The 21,159-nt window shown below is 39.6% G+C and overlaps 1 protein-coding gene across 17 annotated transcripts in view; it reads right to left on the reverse strand.

Annotated features, from left to right (window-relative positions):
* ENOX2 (ecto-NOX disulfide-thiol exchanger 2) overlaps positions 1–21,159 on the reverse strand; it is a 295,795-nt gene that overhangs the window by 207,015 nt on the left and 67,621 nt on the right. Inside the window, exon 1 of one of the 17 annotated variants that reach the window (XM_055564070.1) lies at positions 4,679–6,841. The exons of the other annotated variants lie outside the window; for them this stretch is intronic. The gene's annotated coding sequence lies outside the window, so the exon portion shown is untranslated. Of the gene's footprint in view, positions 1–4,678; positions 6,842–21,159 lie in introns of those variants that run through there. 17 annotated transcript variants of the gene reach the window in all.

The following is a 21,159-nucleotide window of genomic DNA, read 5'->3' on the forward strand; positions in this document are numbered from 1 at the left end:
AACCCTCCCTACATTGGTTCAAGCGTCCAGGCTGTCCCGTCCGTCCTCTCCCCAATTTACTGTGTTTCCTCTCCAGCCTAATCCCCCAGCCGTCCACCCAACCCACGTAGCATTGTCTTGGTCTACTCAGGCCGAAGGGCAACGCGCAAATGCTGCATAAATATTTCTATAAATTCCTGTGGCAATGAAGAGCAATGAGTGGTCTACAGAATGTCAAAACATTAGCAATGCATCATAAGAATTTTTTAAGGAGTTTTCCCAAATCAGCAAGGGGTACCACAATGTAACTTTATCGTTAGTAGAGCTTGAGTTGTGCTTCTAGAATTACCAGTGACTCACTTAGAGACTGAAAAACTCATTGAACTAGAACTCCTGTTCACGATTTTTATTCTGAAATATCCCAATGGGGTTCAAGGACTGAAGAACTTCATTAATTAAAATCCTACACCCGGAGTCCAAGAGAAAAATTACCAGCAGTAAGTAGTGCTTTACAGTTTACAAAGGTGAAAAAAGTGAAAAGTGAAAGTGAAGTCGCTCAGTCATGTCCAAGTCTTTGCAACCCCATGGACTGTAGCCTACCAGGCTCCTCCATCCATGGGCTTTTCCAGGCAAGAGTCCTGGAGTGGGTTGCCATTTCCTTATTTCACATCATCCCATATTTAACTTTTATAACTCTAGGGGTTGGAGTAGGTATGTTGTTGTTTAGTCACCTAGTCATGTCTGACACTTAGCAACTCCATGGACTATAGTCCACCAGTCTCCTCTGTCCATGGGATTTCCTAGGCAAGAATACTGGAGTGGGTTGCCATTTACTTCTCCAGGAGAACTTTCTAACCAGGGATTGAATCCCGTCTCCTGCATTGGCAGGCAGATTCTTCACCACTGAACCTCTAGAGAAGCCCTGGAGTAGGTATAGAAGGTATTATTATTACTTTAAAAAATGAGAAAACTGGGGTATAAGGAGATTAATTTGCCCAATGAAGCTTATAAGGGGTTAAACTGGTCTGAAGCCTGCAAATTTAGTATTCTAGCACCTAACACAGTGCCTGACATATGAGTATTAATTAATATTAATTAATATTTGTTAATTGACTGAATGAATGAATATATCACATTACCTCCCTTAACTACATTTACTCATTTGCAAATAGTCCAATAGTAACATTCCAGAGTAGTTGATGAGGCCTTTTATTTTCAAGTAGGAAGCAAAAAGCCACTGTGACAGTAATGAAGAGCAGTACAGCCAATAAATAAATAAATATATTTTTAAAAGCTACTGTGAAGATTAATGCAACCATGTATTTTGATAGCATAAGGTTTGTGAGCTGAAAGAATAAGATAATCTGTGTCCAGCTACTGTGCAGTTTGAAATAGAGTTGGTGAAAACTTTGTGGAATCTTTAAAAAATGATGAACTGATTATCATTATTGTTTTGTGAGGTAGGGACTGAGTGGGAAAAGTAAATTTTGGAAAGGCACTGGAGGTCCCAATATGAAAGCAAACAATGCCTCTTACTTGTTAGACCTTCCATTCTTTCACAGTCAGAGAAAAGAAGTCTTAAAGTTGGCAGGGACTTTGGCAATCACCTGATCTAACACCATTCCCATCTTCCATTTTGCTGAGAACTCTAGGGTAGCTGGAAGCATACTTCATGGCTCTTTAAGGGGAAATCCAGGACTAGACTCCAGTTTCCTTACTGACATAATTCCTCATAGGAGCATTTGGGATTCATACTCTCTCTATGCTGCTGCTGCTGCTAAGTTGCTTCAGTCGTGTCCGACTCTGTGTGACCCCATAGACAGCAGCCCACCAGGCTCCCCTGTCCCTGGGATTCTCCAGGCAAGAACACTGGAGTGGGTTGCCATTTCCTTCTCCAATGCATGAAAGTGAAAAGTGAAAGTGAAGTCGCTCAGTAGTGTCTGACTCTTAGCGACCCCATGGACTGCAGCCCACCAGGCTCCTCCATCCATGGGATTTTCCAGGCAAGAGTACTGGAGTGGGCTGCCATTGCCTTCTCCGTATTCTCTCTATAGATGCCATCTAAAGAGATTTTCTATCATCTACAGCCCTTCCCTAACCGAAGTGATCATTGTATTATCTCTACTTGGGAATGTATGGTTCCCTTAGAGTACAGCTTAGGTGTCAACAGATTGTATTATAGATGAATGCTTCCCTGACCATCCCAGAAGATCAGAGTGGTGTGGTAGAAGAACAAAGGCTCTTGAGTCAAACTATCTAGCATAACAAACCTGCCTTGCCACTTATTGACAATGTAACTTTGGGTAAAATAATTAAAACGTCAGATAATTAAAACAACTCCCTGAATGTCAGTTTCTTTATCTGTAAATGAAGGTATTGTCTACTTCAGAGAACTTTTGAGATAATCAAGTAAAGCATAGTCAACAGAAGATCTGATATACATCAAAACACTCAAGAAAAATGAGTTACCTTTTACTCACTCTTCCTTACTTGCAGTTATCCAAAGGCTCTGAGTTAACACTGGCCTCAGTGAGACTTGGATAACTTTCCTTTCATTCAATTAACAGACATTTATTGAGCAATTAATACACACTAGGCTCTGAAAATACAACAGGGAAGAAAACATAAAAATCCAGCCCTCATGAAGCTCACATTCTAGTAGTGGATACAGAAAATAAAATCAATAAGTAAAACATTGTATATAAAAGTGATAAATGCCTCACTCAAATACAGGAAGTAAATTACATTAGGTCTATTAGCAAAAGCTTCGACCTACTCATTTTCTAGGAAACACTTGGTGTTTTGTCTTCTCCACTTTTTTTAAGAACTAGGACACACACAAAAGCTAAGACTTCTTTACATAGCCCTTCTAATCTTGAGATGTGAAGATAAGTGAGATAGAAGATGGGTGAGTGAGTTGTTTATGTGAACAGGTTAGAAAATATTTCTGGTTTATTGAATTAGTAGGAGAGCAGGTTCCAATATTTAGCCATAAAGATGGAATAAATAAGCAAACAAAAATACACACAAAGCACCACCATTTGATTTTAAAAAGGGCATATGCAGTTTAGGGAAGAAATTTCAAAAGTTATAACACCTGCAAAGCTCTCAGATTATCTGTTACTCATTGTAACAAGAAAGCAGACCCCAAACTTAGGCAAAAATTATTTTGGTTGGATAGAAAATAGCCTAACGAGACTTTAAAGAGCCTTCTGGGAATAACCCTATAACATAAGGACCTCTCCTTAATTTGTTTATCCAAGTGCAGTTCTATTGCATTACCGAGCTATGGAATGTAGAACTAGAGACTAAACTAGCAATTTCATCTCTCTTAGTATACCATAGAATGTACATTTATGATAGGCTCCTAATTACCTTAGTGTGTGATACAAAGATCATTAGGTTTTTAGTTGTTTTTAATTATCTAAGGCTGATCAATATTTTCTTCAAAACCCTCTGGCTTGGAAGTGAGTTCCTGTTAAGTTCCAACTGACCAACAAGAAATGGTGATAAAGGTGACAAAAGGAGCAAGTGATAATATCCATGAGTTTTCTTAAGTGTATTAATAGAGACATATTGCTTTAGCTATCTAAAGATATCAGAAAATTACAATTTGTTTCATCTTTGTTGAGAGCTGCACTATCTATTCCATTACAGAGGAGGAGCTGATTTATGTGTAGCTGTTGAAAACACAATGAACCAGTCATCACAATTTTAACAAGTGTTGATGCTGGAATACCCACTTCAGATAGCATCTATAACGCTGTCATGAGGGAAGTTTACAGTACACTGCCTAAAGTAATGATGCTAGTTCCACATTTGCCAAGATTGGTGTCACTTCCATAGTACAAGGTTCCACTGGGGTGGCAATGAAAATTCGCTCTTTCATGGTCTTTTAAACAAGGCCAAGGCATATGTCCTAGAATGCTGTTTTTTGTTCTCTTCTTCTTATCTAAGCTCTATAGCAATTAGACTGGGCTAATATGAAGTTTGTTTTAGTTGTCCACAAATAAGTCACTCTTTGCATGTATCTTCCTCTTCTCATTCTTTATATATTAAAATTGTGGGTAGAACAATTTACAAGGAAGATAACAGTTACCATTAGGAAAGGGGTATATCTTTATGACAAATGAATATAAAGTTTCCACCCACAAGGCTACAGAATGCATGTAGTGTTGTGTGTCTTTGTTTGGGGAACCTGCAGAACAGTTGTAAACAAGTAGCCATAAAGCAATGTGCTGAGTATAAACAAAGCGCTCAAAAACACAGTGACTGATTCTTCAGTGACCTGTTTAATAAGTCAAATTTGAGCTGATTCTTAAAGAATACATAAAGCAGATGTCAGGGAGGAAAAATAGAGCAGAGTATTTTAGGCAAAATAGATTCCTGGAGCAAGGACACAGAGAATGTGAAAGTAAATTCAAGGAGAAGTTAGTGGTCTGTGAGGCTTGAATATAATGTAAAAGGGTGCTGAGGAGCAGAGCAGCCATGCCTATCCTTTTATTTTGCTATGAGACTTGAATGGCATCTGATCTCCTGCATAGAAGGCCTATAGAAGAATATCACCCACACTAAGATTTTCGAATGAAACTGGGCTACTGGAAGATAGATGAAGAGGCAGGAAAAATGCAAACAGAGAGATAATCAGGAAATATAAATCGAACGATGAAAAGTAGAGAAATGATTTCAAGATGCTCACCTCAAACACTCCGGAGACAGTACTGGGGTGTGGCAGTACGTCTTAGGGATAGAATAGTTATTTCTGAGCCAGGATTTGGGCCTACAATATTAAAAGCAGAATCATAGTTTTAAAAAGTCATCTAGTTGTGGCTTTGACTGCAAATCAGTGGGTAGTTTTCACATGGAACTGGAGTGCCAAAGGCAGTCATTTGCCAACACAGGTCAGTAGCTGTGATAAGAGTCGTGTTTAAATACCAAGGGCAGTGCTTTGTAAGTCAGATTCTGCTGATGGATTCATTTGATCAAGATCCACGTTTGACCACTTCACCTCTACATGTAGACCTTCTGTTCTTTATTAAAGCAAAAACATTTTTTCTGACTTTCAGAACACAGGACAACTGATGGCTCTGGTGTTACAGAGTAGTACTGAGGGTTTCCCTCCAAATGCATCTCACTATCTTCACTCCTTCTTCCCTTCTGATCTAATACAGTTTATCTTCTTTCTTAATTCTTGTCTCTTCTCTTAGCTTAGGTCTTCCAAGAACATCTACAAGAGTTGTTTTAGCACAACTGATGAGCTCCTTCTCCCCACAAAGGTTCAAAAGGGAGTACAGAGATATATACTAGAAGACCTCCAAGAAATACAAGTGGAATTCTTGAAAATCTGCATCATCTGAAATAGGGAAAATTCTTAATAAACATTCAAAATCATTAGAACACATGCAAACCATTCCTTATTTCCACGTCCCATAGAATTTTAGAGCTGGAATGGGCTGGAGAGACCACATAATTCAATTTAGAGGTGAAATGACTTGTCCAAGGAATACAGTTATTGATAAATGAAGGAACTAACACTTAGATTTCCTGGGAAATTACTGTTTTTTAAGGCCGAAAGGACATGTGCTGAATTATTTATTTACTTTTTAATTATGGCCCAAAAAAGCCCCATGTAACATGAGATCAACCCTCAACAAATTTTCAAGTGCACACTGCAGTATTGTTATTTACTGTACAATATGCAAATTCTTATATACCAGGTCTCTAGAACTTTCTCATCTTGCATAACCTTGGTTCCTTTAATGGTCTGTTGAAGTTACATTTTTGATGGCAATGCCAGAGCTTCCTAGGTAACCTCTTAAGCTTATTTTATATGGGGTCATATCAATATAATCTGGTGTCTTACTTCAAATTGCTTCATTTTAATTTAGTGAGAAGGACTCCAGGTTGCATGGGAATGATACTCTCTTACACACAGTTTTATAAAGAATGGGACCTTGATACATTTTATTAAATTAAAATTTAAAAGTTCTGTTCAACGAGGCAGCATAAGCAAAGTTCCAAGACAAGCCTCAGACTGAGAGATGATATTTACAAAGCGCAAGGGATTCATATGCAGAATAGATAATCTTCTTCAAATTAGTAAGAAAAAGACTAACAACCAAATAGAATAACGGGCAGATGATATGAATAGGCAATTCATAGAAGAGGGAACCCACGTGGCCAATAAACACACGGAAGGATATTAAACCTCAACTAGTAAGTGACAGAATGCTCAATAAAACAGTGAGACATCATTTCATGCGCACAAAATCAGCAAAATGCTTTAAGTCGGACAATACTGAATGCTGGAAAATGTGGAGGAATAGGAACCCTCTTATACTACTTGGGGAAGTATAAGTACTTGTTATAGGTTGAACGTTTGTGTTTTTCCAAAATTCGTGTATTGAAGTCCTTATCCCCAATGTGTTGATATTAGGAGGTGGAGCCTTTTGGAGATAATAAAGTTATGAAGGTGGAACCCTCATGAATGGGATTAGTGCCCTTATAAAGAGACCCCAAAGAGTTCTCTAGCTGTCTTTTCTGCCATGTGAGGATACAAAAGCTGACTGTAACCTGGAAGAGGGCCCTTACCAGAAGGTGACCATGCTGGCACCCTGGTAGCAGACTTCCAGTCTCTGCAACTGTGAGAAATAAATTTCTACTATTTATAAGCCACCTAGTCTGTGATACTTTGCTATAGCAGCCCAAGCTGTAAGATAGTGGTATGACAACTTTGGAGAACAACTTGGCAATGTCTAGTAGATATGAAGATATACATGCTCTGGAACCCAGAAATGCCACTTCAAGGTGAAAAAACACAGACACAACAGACACATACAGTGATGTGCTTTGGAGTACTTTTTGTAATAGTGAAAAATGAGGGGAAAAAAGCTAGAAAGTCCATTGAAAAGGAAATGGATAAATATGTTGAGAAACAGTTGTTCATAAAATGAAACAGTCTATAGCTGCTAAACTGAATATGTATGTATATCAATATAGATAAGCCAGAAATATTGAGTGAAAAACAAGTTGCTTAATGATACATGCAGTATGATATAAATATTATAAATATTGTTAACACAAAGCCTATGCCAACTGTGTTTCTAGATGCATACATGTTCACACCAACTTCAGGATAACAGTTCCTCTGAGGAGGAAAGAAGGAAAATGTGAACACAGAGAGGTACAAAGTAAACTTCAACTGTATTCTTAAAGGACTGTTAACAATCTGTATCTGTATTCTTACAGGATTGTTAACAAATATGGAAAAAATTTGGTAAGTCTGTATGGTGGGTATAACTATATACCAAGTTTTTCTCTATATTTGAAGCTTTTCATAATATAATACTTTCTGAAAGAATGGAGAAGTACATTTCCTTTACAACTATTGATACTTGTGAAAACTAAAGTTAGCCATATGGTATACATTATGTCAATTCTGAACCCTGTTTTGTCACCTATCAGCTAATGCAGTTCAAATGCAGTTCAAATCGAGAGAGAGCTGGGCTTAGGGTCCCTTTTTATTTCAAATATAGTCTCACAAAGAGATAAGCATATGCAATTACACATCATAAACTTTCACAATATATATTGTCAAGTGCACACCTGGATCACATTTTAAATCATTTAACAATCATCCATATAACTTTAAACTTTAGCTGTCACCTTCCTTCTCAGACTTAAGCTCATGAGCCAAGAATCAGTCCCATTTTGATGAGTATAGTTTCCCCAGCAAAGCACAGTACCTGACACAGTAGGAACTTGACAAATATCTGCTGAATATATTAATGAATGAATGGATGCATGCATAGCCACATATAAGTATGTTAATGAGTTGATCAACTTCAACACAGTACAAAGTAACCATTTTTTAAAAGTACATTAGATAACGGGCTTCCCAAGTGGTGCTAGTGGTAAAGAACCCGCCTCCCAGTGCAGGAGACGTAAGAGATACAGGTTCAATTCCTGGGTGGGAAGATTCCCTGGAGGAGGGCATGGCAACCCACTCCAGTATTCTTGCCTGGAGAATCTCAAGGACAGAGGAGCCTGGTGGGTTACCATCCATAGGGTTGCAAAGAGTCAGACATGACTGAAGCGACTGAGCATGCACACACACATATTAGATAATAATGTAAGGGTTTGTGTGTATGTTTCTTTAAATGTGATGGTGATGGAGTGTATCATGTATATGTTCATGAAGAGGGAAGGACTTTCTAAAATGCAAATACCTAATTATCTAAATAAAACACACATATGTAAATCTAAAAGATCATAATTTTTAGATTTATGTATTTATGCTCAAACTGTTTCCATCCAGGTTTCATTTATTCTTACAACCTCTAATAAAAATAGATAAGGACAGATATTATCACTGTTATTTTTCTGAAGGGGAAATGGATTGAGAAGTGAAGTGAACTTGCCCAACTACAAATGGTATCCCAATATCCGAGTTGATGCTCCAGCCACTAGAGCAGTGTATACTGGCAAGATTACAGTTATTATCACAGTCATCTTAGAGTGGGAGAAACAGATACAAGCAAGCATCTGAGATAGATAGAAAGCTCATAATTCATGCTCACTAATCTGCTTTGCAGGCTCTAGCAAAGGTAATTTAACTTCTGAATTCAAGTTACGTACTTAACCAGCACACACATAGAAAGAGATATTAGGACTGGGAAAGAAGTTCACTTTGAGTTTTAAGTTGATAAAATTTTGCATTAACATTAGTCATTCCATTTAGTAGAAGAAATCAACAGACTGATTAGATGAAACACATTTAACGAAAATGACCAAGATTTCAGAAAGAATTAAATCTCAAATTATTATGAAATACAATTGATAAGAAAAAAGTTGAGTCTGATTAATCTTTTTAATTAATACCATGTGGAAAATCACATTGAGGTTAAAATATATTAATTGCACTCCTTTTCAAGTTTTATATGATCTAGTTAAATTACCATCACACAAAACCACTGAAATGAGCTACTATTCTCCATGTTGCTTTCCCTTAAGAAAATCAGTAAGAATCAGTTGGGTGTTCTCAAACCCAGGAAGCAAAGTAGGTATTGCTCCCAAAGCAGTTCTGAAGGTCAACTATGAATGAAATTTTATTACATTTTTAGCTTCACCTGATGCCTTTCCATCAAAGGGCTCAAGGACTTCATAGGAATGGCCACTTCCATGGAGTTTGATCAGCGGTGATCCATGGAAGGCGCCTTTGTCCAGAAGTGAAAGACAAAGGTGACCTCCTTAGACTGAGAGCAGAGGAAATCAGGCATACTCTGGTCCTGGGCTCTATTAACCCATTTTCAGTGGCAGATAATATTCAAACTCCAAAGGAAAAATTCAATGTTAAATGTATTCTATGTGCTTACAACATTTATTATAACAAATATCAATGTACACTTCTTTATTCTAGCCCTTCTAGTTTCACCCCATCTCTAATGTACTTGCTTTCCTTTTAAGTCTTCCTCTCTTAAAAGGGCTACTTCTTTTTCTGTGTTCTAGGAAAATACTAAGGACAAAAGTTACTTAAACCTCAAGAGCTGATGTAAGAAGGTAAATATTAGGGCAGGGTGCCATAATTATAATAATTCTTTTTATTAAATTCCCACTACATGCCACAGTGCCACCCTGTAGCAAAATGATGTACTTTAAATATGGTGACAGGTGGTATGCATGCCTGCAAACAGAAGAAATCCCAAGTTCTCATATCTTTTATGGCCAAAGGGATGATGTAGAACTTGTTGGGATAATAATAATGGCTAACATTTATTAGGAGCACGGTATAGGCACCGTTCTAGGAGCTTCAAATGCATTGACTCTTCTGATCCTTACAATAACCCTACTAAGTAAGGTATGTGGTATTTTAATGCCCATTACAAGATGAAGAAACTGGAACTGAAAGGTGAAATCATTCACTCAAGATCACACAACTGGGAAGTGGTGAGGCTAGAGTTCAAATCTAAGCAGTGGCTCCAGAATCTACATGCTTAACCACAACACTACATTAATGACAAATTGGTTGAGATTAGGAACTGTCCCAAGAGTGAAAAAAAATCACACAATTTTAGGGCTGGAATGAACCCTAAAGATTATTCAGTCCAACCTTCTTATCTTACCAATGAGAAAAGGGAGGCAGGGAAAGATTAACCTACTGGACTACGGTCCCACAGTTTGTAAGCAGCCTGAACTTGGATTACGGTGCAGGTCTTCTAAACCCTAGTCAAGTTTTCATTCAATTATATCATATTATGCTCTCCCAAATACACTCAGATGGCAAAATACAAGCAGAATTCAGTCATACTGTCTTTTCTGGGCCTGCCCCTTAGCTATTGAACAAGGCTAGAGAACATCCCCAGAAATGAGCTGATAGGCTTCGCTTTCATTTAAAAGAACCATGATCACAAGCCTCAGCTGAGTGCTCTCTGTTGCGCACCAATGCTCAGTTCAGTTCAGTTCAGTTGCTCAGTCATGTCCGACTCTTTGCCACCCCATGAATCGCAGCACGCCAGGCCTCCCTGTCCATCACCAACTCCCGGAGTTCACTCAGACTCATGTCCATCGAGTCAGTGATGCCATCCAGCCATCTCATCCTCTGTTGTCCCCTTCTCCTCCTGCCCCCAATCTCTCCCAGCATCACAGTCTTTTCCAATGAGTCAACTCTTTGCATGAGGTGGCCAAAGTACTGGAGTTTCAGCTTTAGCATCATTCCTTCCAAAGAAATCCCAGGGCTGATCTCCTTCAGAATGGACTGGTTGGATCTCCTTGCAGTCCCAGAGACTCGCAAGAGTCTTCTCCAACACCACAGTTCAAAAGCATCAATTCTTCGGTGCTCAGCTTTCTTCACAGTCCAACTCTCACATCAATACATAACCACAGGAAAACCATAGCCTTGACTAGACAGACCTTTGTTGACAAAGTAATGTCTCTGCTTTTCAATATGCTGTCTAGGTTGGTCATAACTTTCCTTCCAAGGAGTAAGCGCCTTTTAATTTCATGGCTGCAGTCACCATCTGCAGTGATTTTGGAGCCGCAAAAAATAAAGTCTGACACAGTGTCCACTGTTTCTCCCTCTATTTCCCATGAAGTGATGGGACCAGATGCCATGATCTTCGTTTTCTGAATGTTGAGCTTTAAGCCAACTTTTTCACTCTCCTCTTTCACTTTCATCAAGAGGCTTTTTAGTTCCTCTTCACTATCTGCCATAGGGTGGTGTCATCTGCATATCTGAGGTTATTGATATTTCTCCCGGCAATCTTCATTCCAGCTTGTGCTTCTTCCAGCCCAGTGTTTCTCATGATGTACTCTGCACAGAAGTTAAATAAGCAGGGTGACAATATACAACCTTGACGTATTCCTTTTCCTATTTGGAACCAGTCTGTTGTTTCATGTCCAGTTCAAACTGTTGCTTCCTGACCTGCATACAGATTTCTCAAGAGGCAGGTCAGGTGGTCTCTTATTCCCATCTCTTTCAGAATTTTCCACAGTTTATTGTGATCCACATAGTCAAAGGCTTTGGCATAGTCAATAAAGCAGAAGTAGATGTTTTTCTGGAACTCTCTTGCTTTTTCCATGATCCAGCGGATGTTGGCAATTTGATCTCTGGTTCCTCTGCCTTTTCTAAAACCAGTTTGAACATCAGGAAGTTCACGGTTCACATATTGCTGAAGCCTGGCTTGGAGAATTTTGAGCATTACTTTACCAGCATGTGAGATGAGTGCAACTGTGCAGTAGTTTGAGCATTCTTTGGAATTGCCTTTCTTAGGGATTGGAATGAAAACTGACCTTTCCAGTCCTGTGGCCACGGCTGAGTTTTCCAAATGTGCTGGCATATTGAGTGCAGCACTTTCACAGCATCATCTTTCAGGATTTGAAAGAGCTCAACTGGAATTCCATCACCTCCACTAGCTTTGTTCATAGTGATGCTTTCTAAGGCCCACTTGACTTCACATTCCAGGATGTCTGGCTCTAGGTCAGTGATCACACCATTGTGATTATCTGGGTTGTGAAGATCTTTTTTGTACAGTTCTTCTGTGTATTCTTGCCACCTCTTCTTAATATCTTCTGCTTCTGTTAGGTCCATACCATGTCTGTCCTTTATCGAGCCCATCTTTGCATGAAATGTTCCCTTGGTATCTCTAATTTTCTTGAAGAGATCTCTAGTCTTTCCCATTGTGTTGTTTTCCTCTATTTCTTTGCATTGATCGCTGAGGAAGGCTTTCTTATCTCTCCTTGCTATTCTTTGGAATGCTGCATTCAGATGCTTATATCTTTCCTTTTCTCCTTTGCTTTTCGCTTCTCTTCTTTTCACAGCTATTTGTAAGGCCTCCCCAGACAGCCATTTTGCTTTTTTTGCATTTCTTTTCCATAGGGATGGTCTTGATCCCTGTCTCCTGTACAATGTCACGAACCTCATTCCATAGTTCATCAGGCACTCTATCTATCAGATCTAGGCCCTTAAATCTATTTCTCACTTCCACTGTATAATCATAAGGGATTTGATTTAGGTCATACCTGAATGGTCTAGTGGTTTTCCCTACTTCCTTCAATTTAAGTCTGAATTTGGTAATAAGGAGTTCATGATCTGAGCCACAGTCAGCTCCCAGTCTTGTTTTTGTTGACTGTATAGAGCTTCTCCGTCTTTGGCTGCAAAGAATATAATCAATCTGATTTCGGTGTTGACCATCTGGTGATGTCCATGTGTAGAGTCTTCTCTTGTGTTGTTGGAAGAGGGTGTTTGCTATGACCAGTACATTTTCTTGGCAAAACTCTATTAGTCTTTGCCCTGCTTCATTCCGTATTCCAAGGCCAAATTTGCCTGTTACTCCAGGTGTTTCTTGACTTCCTACTTCTGCATTCCAGTCCCCTATAATGAAAAAGACATCTTTTTGGGTGTTAGTTCTAAAAGTTCTTGTAGGTCTTCATAGAACCATTCAACTTCAGCTTCTTCAGTGTTACTGGTTGGGGCATAGACTTGGATTACTGTGATATTGAATGGTTTGCCTTGGAAACGAACAGAGATCATTCTGTCATTTTTGAGATTGCATCCAAGTACTGCATTAAGGACTCTTTTGTCGACCATGATGGCTACTCCATTTCTTCTGAGGGATTCTTGTCCGCAGTAGTAGATATAATGGTCATCTGAGTTAAATTCACCCATTCCAGTCCATTTGAGTTCGCTGATTCCTAGAATATCGACATTCACTCTTGCCATGCTACCAATGCTACTTCTGCATTAAACTTGCTTTCCCACTCTTCAAAGTGACTATGATACATCTTCACCTCTCTCCTCAATCCTCCCCCATCTTCCCCACTCCTCTTCTGCCCTTAGCTGACGATCTTGCCTCATATTATGGAGAAAACAAAAATCATCAGGAAAAGCTGTCTTATCTTCCCACCACCAAATCTACAAACTGACCTACATCTTTATTTATAATCTGTCTCTGCTGTCCTTTTAAAGTAGTGTCCCTGAAGCCCATACTCTCTTGTCAGCTTATGGACTTTGCTCCTGCAGATATTCCTCTTCTTCTGCATTATCAGTTTTCCATTTTTACTGGAGGTCAGCTTTGATTTCTACTCTCTCAATGTCCTATATTTCTCAACCATTGGTAAATCCTGCCTTTTGATTCTAACTTCAAAATACTTCTTGAATGTCTCCATTTCTCCTCATCTTTCTTAACATCATGTTTATCCAAGTTACCATTTCCTCTTACCTAGACTCCTGCAATTAAAAAAATGGCCTTCTAATAGGCTGTCCTGCTTCCATTCTTGCCCGTCTTTAACTCATTCTCCACTGAACAGCCAAATTAGTCTTTATAAAATGTATTTTAAAATTCATGCTACTCCCACATGTAAAACCTTTCTATGGATTCGTACTGCTTTGAGCATAAAATTCAAAATTCTTGAGGTCTATAAACCCTGTGTGATGTGGCCCCTGTTTACCTCTCCCAACTTCGTCTCTTGGCATGTTCCCTTTCACTCAACCATGCCGGCCCTCCCTCTATTCCTACAACACACCCAGTTCTTTCTTGCCTCAAAGACCTGTGTTTACTGTCCCTGAGGTTCTTTATGTGACAGTTACCTCCTCATTTACCAGATATCAGCCTGATATGTGTCTTTTCAGAGAAACTTTCCTTCCGTGATATCTATGTTGTTGTTTTTTGTTGTTTAGTCACTCAGTCATGTCCTACTCTTTTGCAACCTCACAGACTGTATCCCACCAGGAGTGGGTTGCCATTCCCTTCTCGAGGGGATCTTCCCAATCCAGGAATCGAACCTGCATTACAGGCAGATTCTTTACCATCTGAGCCATCAGGGAAGCCCTGATATCTATGTAAGTCCTGCCAATTTTTTCATTAGTAGCTGTGCTAGCACTTATCACCACCAGTAAGAATTTTACACATGTGATTCTTTGTTCACTTGTCTGGTTTAAAGCTCAATGAGGGCAGGGACCTTTGTCTATCTTTTTTTCATATTGTATTTCTAATAACTAACAGAGTATCTGGCACCAAGCAAGTGCTCAATAAATTTCTGCTGAATTATGAGATGAATGAATGAATTACTGGATCCCATTGAAAAATATCTGGGACAATGGTTGAATAGGGAGAGACACATTACTTAGAATAAACCAAACAAAAAGAGGAAGAAGTCAATTCATGCTATCCAAAATATGGATGCTCTTCTTCAGGTCTTCTATAATCACTTATCAACACATTGCTGTCAAAGGTACTCTAACCAGGGGGAAATAACTCCGGTGTCTTTAGGGAAAGAATCTGGCTGGTTACGTGATCCTAAACCTTTTGCCAAACTGTAATCAGCAGACAACCCAGTCTGATCTCCTTTTGTGGTGATCTTTTACTGAACAGGAAAAAAAAAAAAAGAGTATCTGCAAGGTTAGCTCATATACAGGACAGGACCTTGAGGATGATAATCATCTGTCAAATATGCTCCTTCCCACTACACACACTTGAACAGAAAGTGAGAGTTATGTTTTACTTGGTTATTTTTACCTCGAGTCATTTATTCCTCTGCTAAGTAGTTTATCGATTCTTCAACATCAATTTGGAGCTGGAGTTTACAGCACTCCTGTCAGAAATCTTATAGTGCTCAAAATAAATGTCTTGCCCAAACAATACCATGTCAGTTGTCAAAGATGTAACTCAGGAAAACAAATGCACCTAAAGCTAGAAACTAAATATAGATATCCCCTCATCCACACACACTTGGGATGTGACCTTTCTAAGAACAGAAAATAAAAAAACTATAACATACGAAGAATTCGGTAGTATAAGGAGTCTAATAAGGAAAGTGTTAGAATTCACTATAGCCTACTACCTCCCACTGATGTTCCACAACAGTTATTTTAGACAGGAAGCACAAGGTTGCCAAATGTTCTTGTTCTACATTTCCTGTACTAGTTTCACATCCTACACATCTAGCCCTAGTATTAAAAATATTGTCCATGATAATTTACTCCCTGGCTTCTAAAGCGGGACCCTCCAAGTCCTGCCTATAAACCTTTTGGCATTCAAATTCTGACTTTCACCCTGTAGAAAGCACATCTTATCTGCCTACACACACCACCCTCTTCTAGCAAAAGGTTGGTTATGCTCAAATGCTTTGGGATTAGGAGTGAGGAAGTCTTGAGTTACATATCTAAGTATAACCCACTAACTAATGGGCCAGAGAAACAGAAGAAAGATAGAAATGTTTTAACAGTGTCACCCAAGGTGTACATATTCATGTATAATGATACATACATACAGGACTAAATTTTCTTTTGACCTTAGAAGGAAAGCAGGTGCTAAACATTCTTGAGTCTAAGCATTGCACATTTAAAACAACTGCTTTACATGTTGATTTGGAGTTGCAGTTCATCCGAGACACTTAGGGGATTCCCCAAAGTGCACCAGAATTTGGGCATATACGAAATTGTAATTACTTCCATTCCTTTTCTCCAATTTCCTCATAATTGCTTTTCCTGATATGGTCCTATGTTCTTTAGGGGATTGTGGAAAGGGTTCCAACACACCAGTTGGTCTTATAAAGCTGCATGACCAGGCAGAGCCATTCTTTTAACAAATATCTATTGAGTACCTGCTAGGTGCCAGGCACTGTTCTAGAAACTGGCATAACAAGCCCACAGAGGGGATGCACAGGTTCAAATGAGCTTACAAGCCCACAGAGGGGATGCACAGGTTCAAATGAGCTTAAGAGAGTAACAAGGAGAGCAGGATATCTGATTTCTATGGCTATTTCTTTTCTGTTTTTAATCAGGCAATGGAGCAGCAACTGCCATAGGCTGTCAGTTGCAGGTGAGATGTCAAACAAGGGGCCTCTTCCTCAGGGCCCCCTGGCTTTGTCTTCCCTCCTTTCTAATTCCAGTATAGCACACCTCAGGATCCAGGGAAAAGAGATCTGAAGGATGAAGGCAATTTTGTGCTGAGTAACTGAGACAATCAGAATGCTCTCTAAAGTTAGCTCCCCAAACCATCCCTGCCCTGAGCCCAGTTCTCCACTGCCACTTGCTTTATATCTTGGTTTTCAGTTCAGTTCAGTCGCTCAGTCGTGTCTGACTCTTTGCGATCCCATGAATCGCAGCACGCCAGGCCTCCCTGTCCATCACCAACTCCTGGAGTTCACTCAGACTCATGTCCATCGAGTCAGTGATGCCATCCAGCCATCTCATCCTCTGTCGTCCCCTTCTCCTCCTGCCCCCAATCTCTCCCAGCATCACAGTCTTTTCCAATGAGTCAACTCTTTGCATGAGGTGGCCAAAGTACTGGAGTTTCAGCTTTAGCATCATTCCTTCCAAAGAAATCCCAGGGCTGATCTTCAGAATGGACTGGTTGGATCTCCTTACAGTCCAAGGGACTCTCAAGAGTCTTCTCCAACACCACAGTTCAAAAGCATCAATTCTTCGGCACTTATATCTTGGTTTTAAGTTCCTGTTTTTTCTCCCCCTCATTCTACTGCAGCACATAGAGGCAGTTTCAAGTACACCATTATCTTTACTCAGGTGAGAGAAAATCTTAAATTTCTATGCAGATCATTCATTCATTCAACAAATATTTAATGAGTACCTACTATGTGTCAGGGACTGGAACCTGTGCCAGGGACTTGGGGCTGGGACCATATCAGTGAACAGACAGATATTAAGCCCTACTCTCATGGAACTTACAATTTAAATGGGTGCTGTTGAGGTAAATTACACAGAAAACTAATCAAACTGATCATATGGACCGCAGCCTTGTCTAACTCAATGAAACTATGTATGAGCCATGCTGTGTAGGGCCACCCAAGACGGACGGGTCATGGTGGAGAGGTCTGACAAAACATGGTCCACTGGAGAAGGGAATGGCAAACCTCTTCAGTATTCTTGCCTTGAGAAGCCCATGAACAGTATGAAAAGGCAAAAAGATAGGACACTGAAAGATCCTATCTTTCAGGTTGGTAGGTACCCAATATGCTACTGGAGATCAGTTGAGAAATAACTCCAGAAAGAATGAAGAGATGGAGCCAAAGCAAAAACAACACTCAGATAGTGGATGTGACTGGTGATGGAAGTAAAGTCCGACGCTGTAAAGAGCAATATTTCATAGGAACCTGGAATGTTAGGTCCATGAATCAAAGTAAATTGGAAGTGGTCAAACAGGAGATGGCAAGAGGGAATATCGACATTTTAGGAATCAGCGAACTAAAATGGACTAGAATAGGTGAATTTAACTGAGATGACTTTTATATCTGTTACTGTGGGCAAGAATTCCTTTAGAAGAAATGGAGTAGCCCTCATAGTCAAAAGAGTCTGAAATGCAGTACTTAGATGCAATCTTAAAAATGACAAAATGATTCTGTTTCCAAGGCAAACCATTCAGTATCACAGTAATCCAAGTCTATGCCACAACCAGTAATGTGGAAAAAGTTGAAGGTGAATGGTTCTATGAAGACCTACAAGACCTTCTAGAACTAACACCCAAAAAGATGTCTTTTTCATTATAGGGGACTGGAATGCAAATATGGGAAGTCAAGAGATACCTAGAGTAACAGGCAAATTTGGCCTGGAGTACAAAATGAAGCAAGGCAAAGACTAACAGAGTTTTGCCAAGAGAATGCACTGGACATAGCAAACACCCTCTTCCAACAACACAAGAGAAGACTCTACACATGAACATCATGAAATGGTTGATACCAAAATCAGACTGATTATATTCTTTGCAGCCAAAGATGGAGAAGCTCTAGACAGTCAGCAAAAACAAGAATGGGAGCTGACTATGGCACACATCATGAACTCCTTATTGTCAAATTCAGACTTAAATTGAAGAAATTAGGGAAAACCACTAGACCATTCATGTATGACCTAAATCAAATCCCTTATGATTATATGCTGGAAGTGACAAACAGATTCAAGGGATTAGATCTGATAGACAGAGTTCCTGAAGAACTTTGGACAGAGGTTTGTAATATTGTACAGGAGGCAGTATTCAACACCATCACCAAGAAAAAGAAATGCAAAAAGGCAAAACGGTTGTCCTTTGTGACTGATGCAGAGAAATAGAGGTAAACAATAGAATGGGAAAGACTAGAGATCTCTTCAAGAAAATTAGGGAAAACAATGGAACATTTCAATGCAAAGGGGGGCACAATAAGGGACAAAAAATGGTATGGATCTAACAGAAGCAGAAGATATTAAGAAGAGGAGGCAAGAATACACAGAAGAAATATACAAAAAAGATCTTCATGACCCAGATAACTATGATGGTGTGATCACTCACCTAGAGCCAGACATCCTTAAATGTGAAGTCAAGTGGGCCTTAGGAAGCATCACTGCAAACAAAGCTAGTGGAGGTGATGAAATCCCAGATGAGCTATTTCAAATCCGAAAAGATGATGATGTTAAAGTGCTGCACTCAATATGCCAACAAATTTGGAAAACTCAGCAGTGGCCACAGGACTGGAAAAGGTCAGTTGTCATTCCAATCCCCAAAAAAGGCAATGCCAAAGAATGTTCAAACTAGCACACAATTGCATTCATCTCACATGCTAGTAAAGTAATGTCAAAATTCTCCAAGCCAGGCTTCAACAGTGCGTGAACCATGAACTTCCAGATGTTTAAGCTGGATTTAGAAAAGGCAGAGGAACCAGAGATCAAATTGCCAACATTTGTTGGATCATCAAGAAAGCAAGAGAGTTCCGGAAAAACATCTACTTCTGCTTTATTGACTATGCCAAAGCCTTTGACTGTGTGGATCACAATGAACTGGAAAATTCTTCAAGAGATGGGAATACTAGACCACCTTACCTGCCTCCTGAGAAATCTGTATGCAGGTCAAGAAGCAACAGTAAGAACTGGACATGGAACAACAGACTGGTTCCAAATCAGGAAACGAATACGTCAAGGCTGTATATTGTCACCCTGCTTATTTAACTTATATGCAGATACATCATGCGAAATGCCAGGCTAGATGAAAGACAAGCTGGAATCAAGACTGCTGGGAGAAATATCAGTAACCTCAGAAACGCAGATGACACCACCCTTATGGCAGAAAGTGAAGAACTAAAGAGCCTCTTGATGAAAGTGAAAGAGGAGAGTGAAAAAGTTGGCTTAAAACTCAGCATTCAGAAAACAAAGATCATGGCATCTGGTCCCATTACTTCATGGCAAATAGATGGGGAAACAATGGAAACAGTGAGAGACTTTATTTGGGGGGGCTCCAAAATCACTGTAGATGGTGACTGCAGCCATGAAATTGAAAGAGGTTTGCTCCTTGGAAGAAAAGCTATGACCAATCTAGACAGCATATTAAAAAGCAGAGACATTACTTTGCCAACAAAGGGCCATCTAGTCAAAGAGATGGTATGGATGCATGGATGTGAGAGTTGGACCAAAAAGAAAGCTGAATTCCGAAGAATTGATGCTTTTGAACTGTGGTGTTGGAGAAGACTCTTGAGAGTCTCTTGGACTGCAAGAAGATCCAACCAGTCCATCCTAAAGGAGATCAGTCCTGAATATTCATTGGAAGGACTGATGCTGAAGCTGAAACTCCAATTCTTTGTCCACCTGATGGGAAGAACTGACTCACTGGAAAAGACCCTGATGCTGAGAAAGATTGAAGGTGGAAGGATGACATAGGATGAGGTGGTTGGATGGCATCACTGACTCTATGGACATGAGTTTTAGTACACTCTGGGAGTTGGTGATGGACAGGGAAGCCTGGTGTGCTGCAATCCATGGGGTTGCAAAGAGTTGGACACAACTGAGCAACTGAACTGAACTGAACTGATGCATTCATCAGATGATGGACACTGTTCGGTTGTTTCTGTATCTTGGCTATTACAAACAGGGCTTGTGGGGTGAACACTGGGGTTCATGTATCTTATTGGATTAGTATTTTCATTTTTTTTTCACATATATACCCAGTAGTGGAATTACTGCCCCATATGGTTGCTCTATTTTTAGTTTCTTTATTACATTTTTTGGGGGGGTGCACTGCTCAGCATGCAGGATCTCAGTTCCCCAACCAGGGATTGAACTCATGCCCTCTGCAGTGGAAGTATGAAGTCTTAACCAGTGGACTGCCAGGGAAGTCTCTATTTTTAGTTTTTTGAGGAACCTCCATATTATTTTCCACAATGACTGCATCAATTTACATTCCCACCAACAGTGTGCAAGGGTTCCCTTCGCTCCACATCCTTGCCAACATTTGTTATTTGTGGTTTTTGTAATAAAATGGCATAAGTATATTCCCATCAATAATTACTTGAGGTTCTTGGTGCTTTCGATGTTTCTGTACTCTACTTCCACTCCTAGATCTAGCCTTGATGCTCTAGGCTGCCTCTATTCCTCTTTCAGGTCCGTGGGCACATCCCCTTTATTGTGATTATCCCTAAGAAATAGAGCTCTCCTTACAATGATACTCCATCTTTCTTAAGTCCTGGTGAAAGCAATTTGACCAAAAGTACCTGGGCACTAGGCTCTGGCTTCTGGTCTTGGGAATCTCTGACTAGCCTCTTAGCTAAGCGTTCAACTCCATTTACAAATCCTTACTTTCCTAAACTCTTCTCTAATCTTTTCTTTTTGTTTACTTTGTACTTCTAATTTTTTTCCTGACAGCCATTTCTCAACCAAGTTGAGAAAAGAAGATAGCTGGGAATATGAAAGAGCTGGATTCAATTTAAATA

Source organism: Bubalus kerabau, chromosome X (assembly GCF_029407905.1).
Source record: "Bubalus kerabau isolate K-KA32 ecotype Philippines breed swamp buffalo chromosome X, PCC_UOA_SB_1v2, whole genome shotgun sequence".
Lineage (NCBI taxonomy): Eukaryota > Metazoa > Chordata > Mammalia > Artiodactyla > Bovidae > Bubalus > Bubalus kerabau.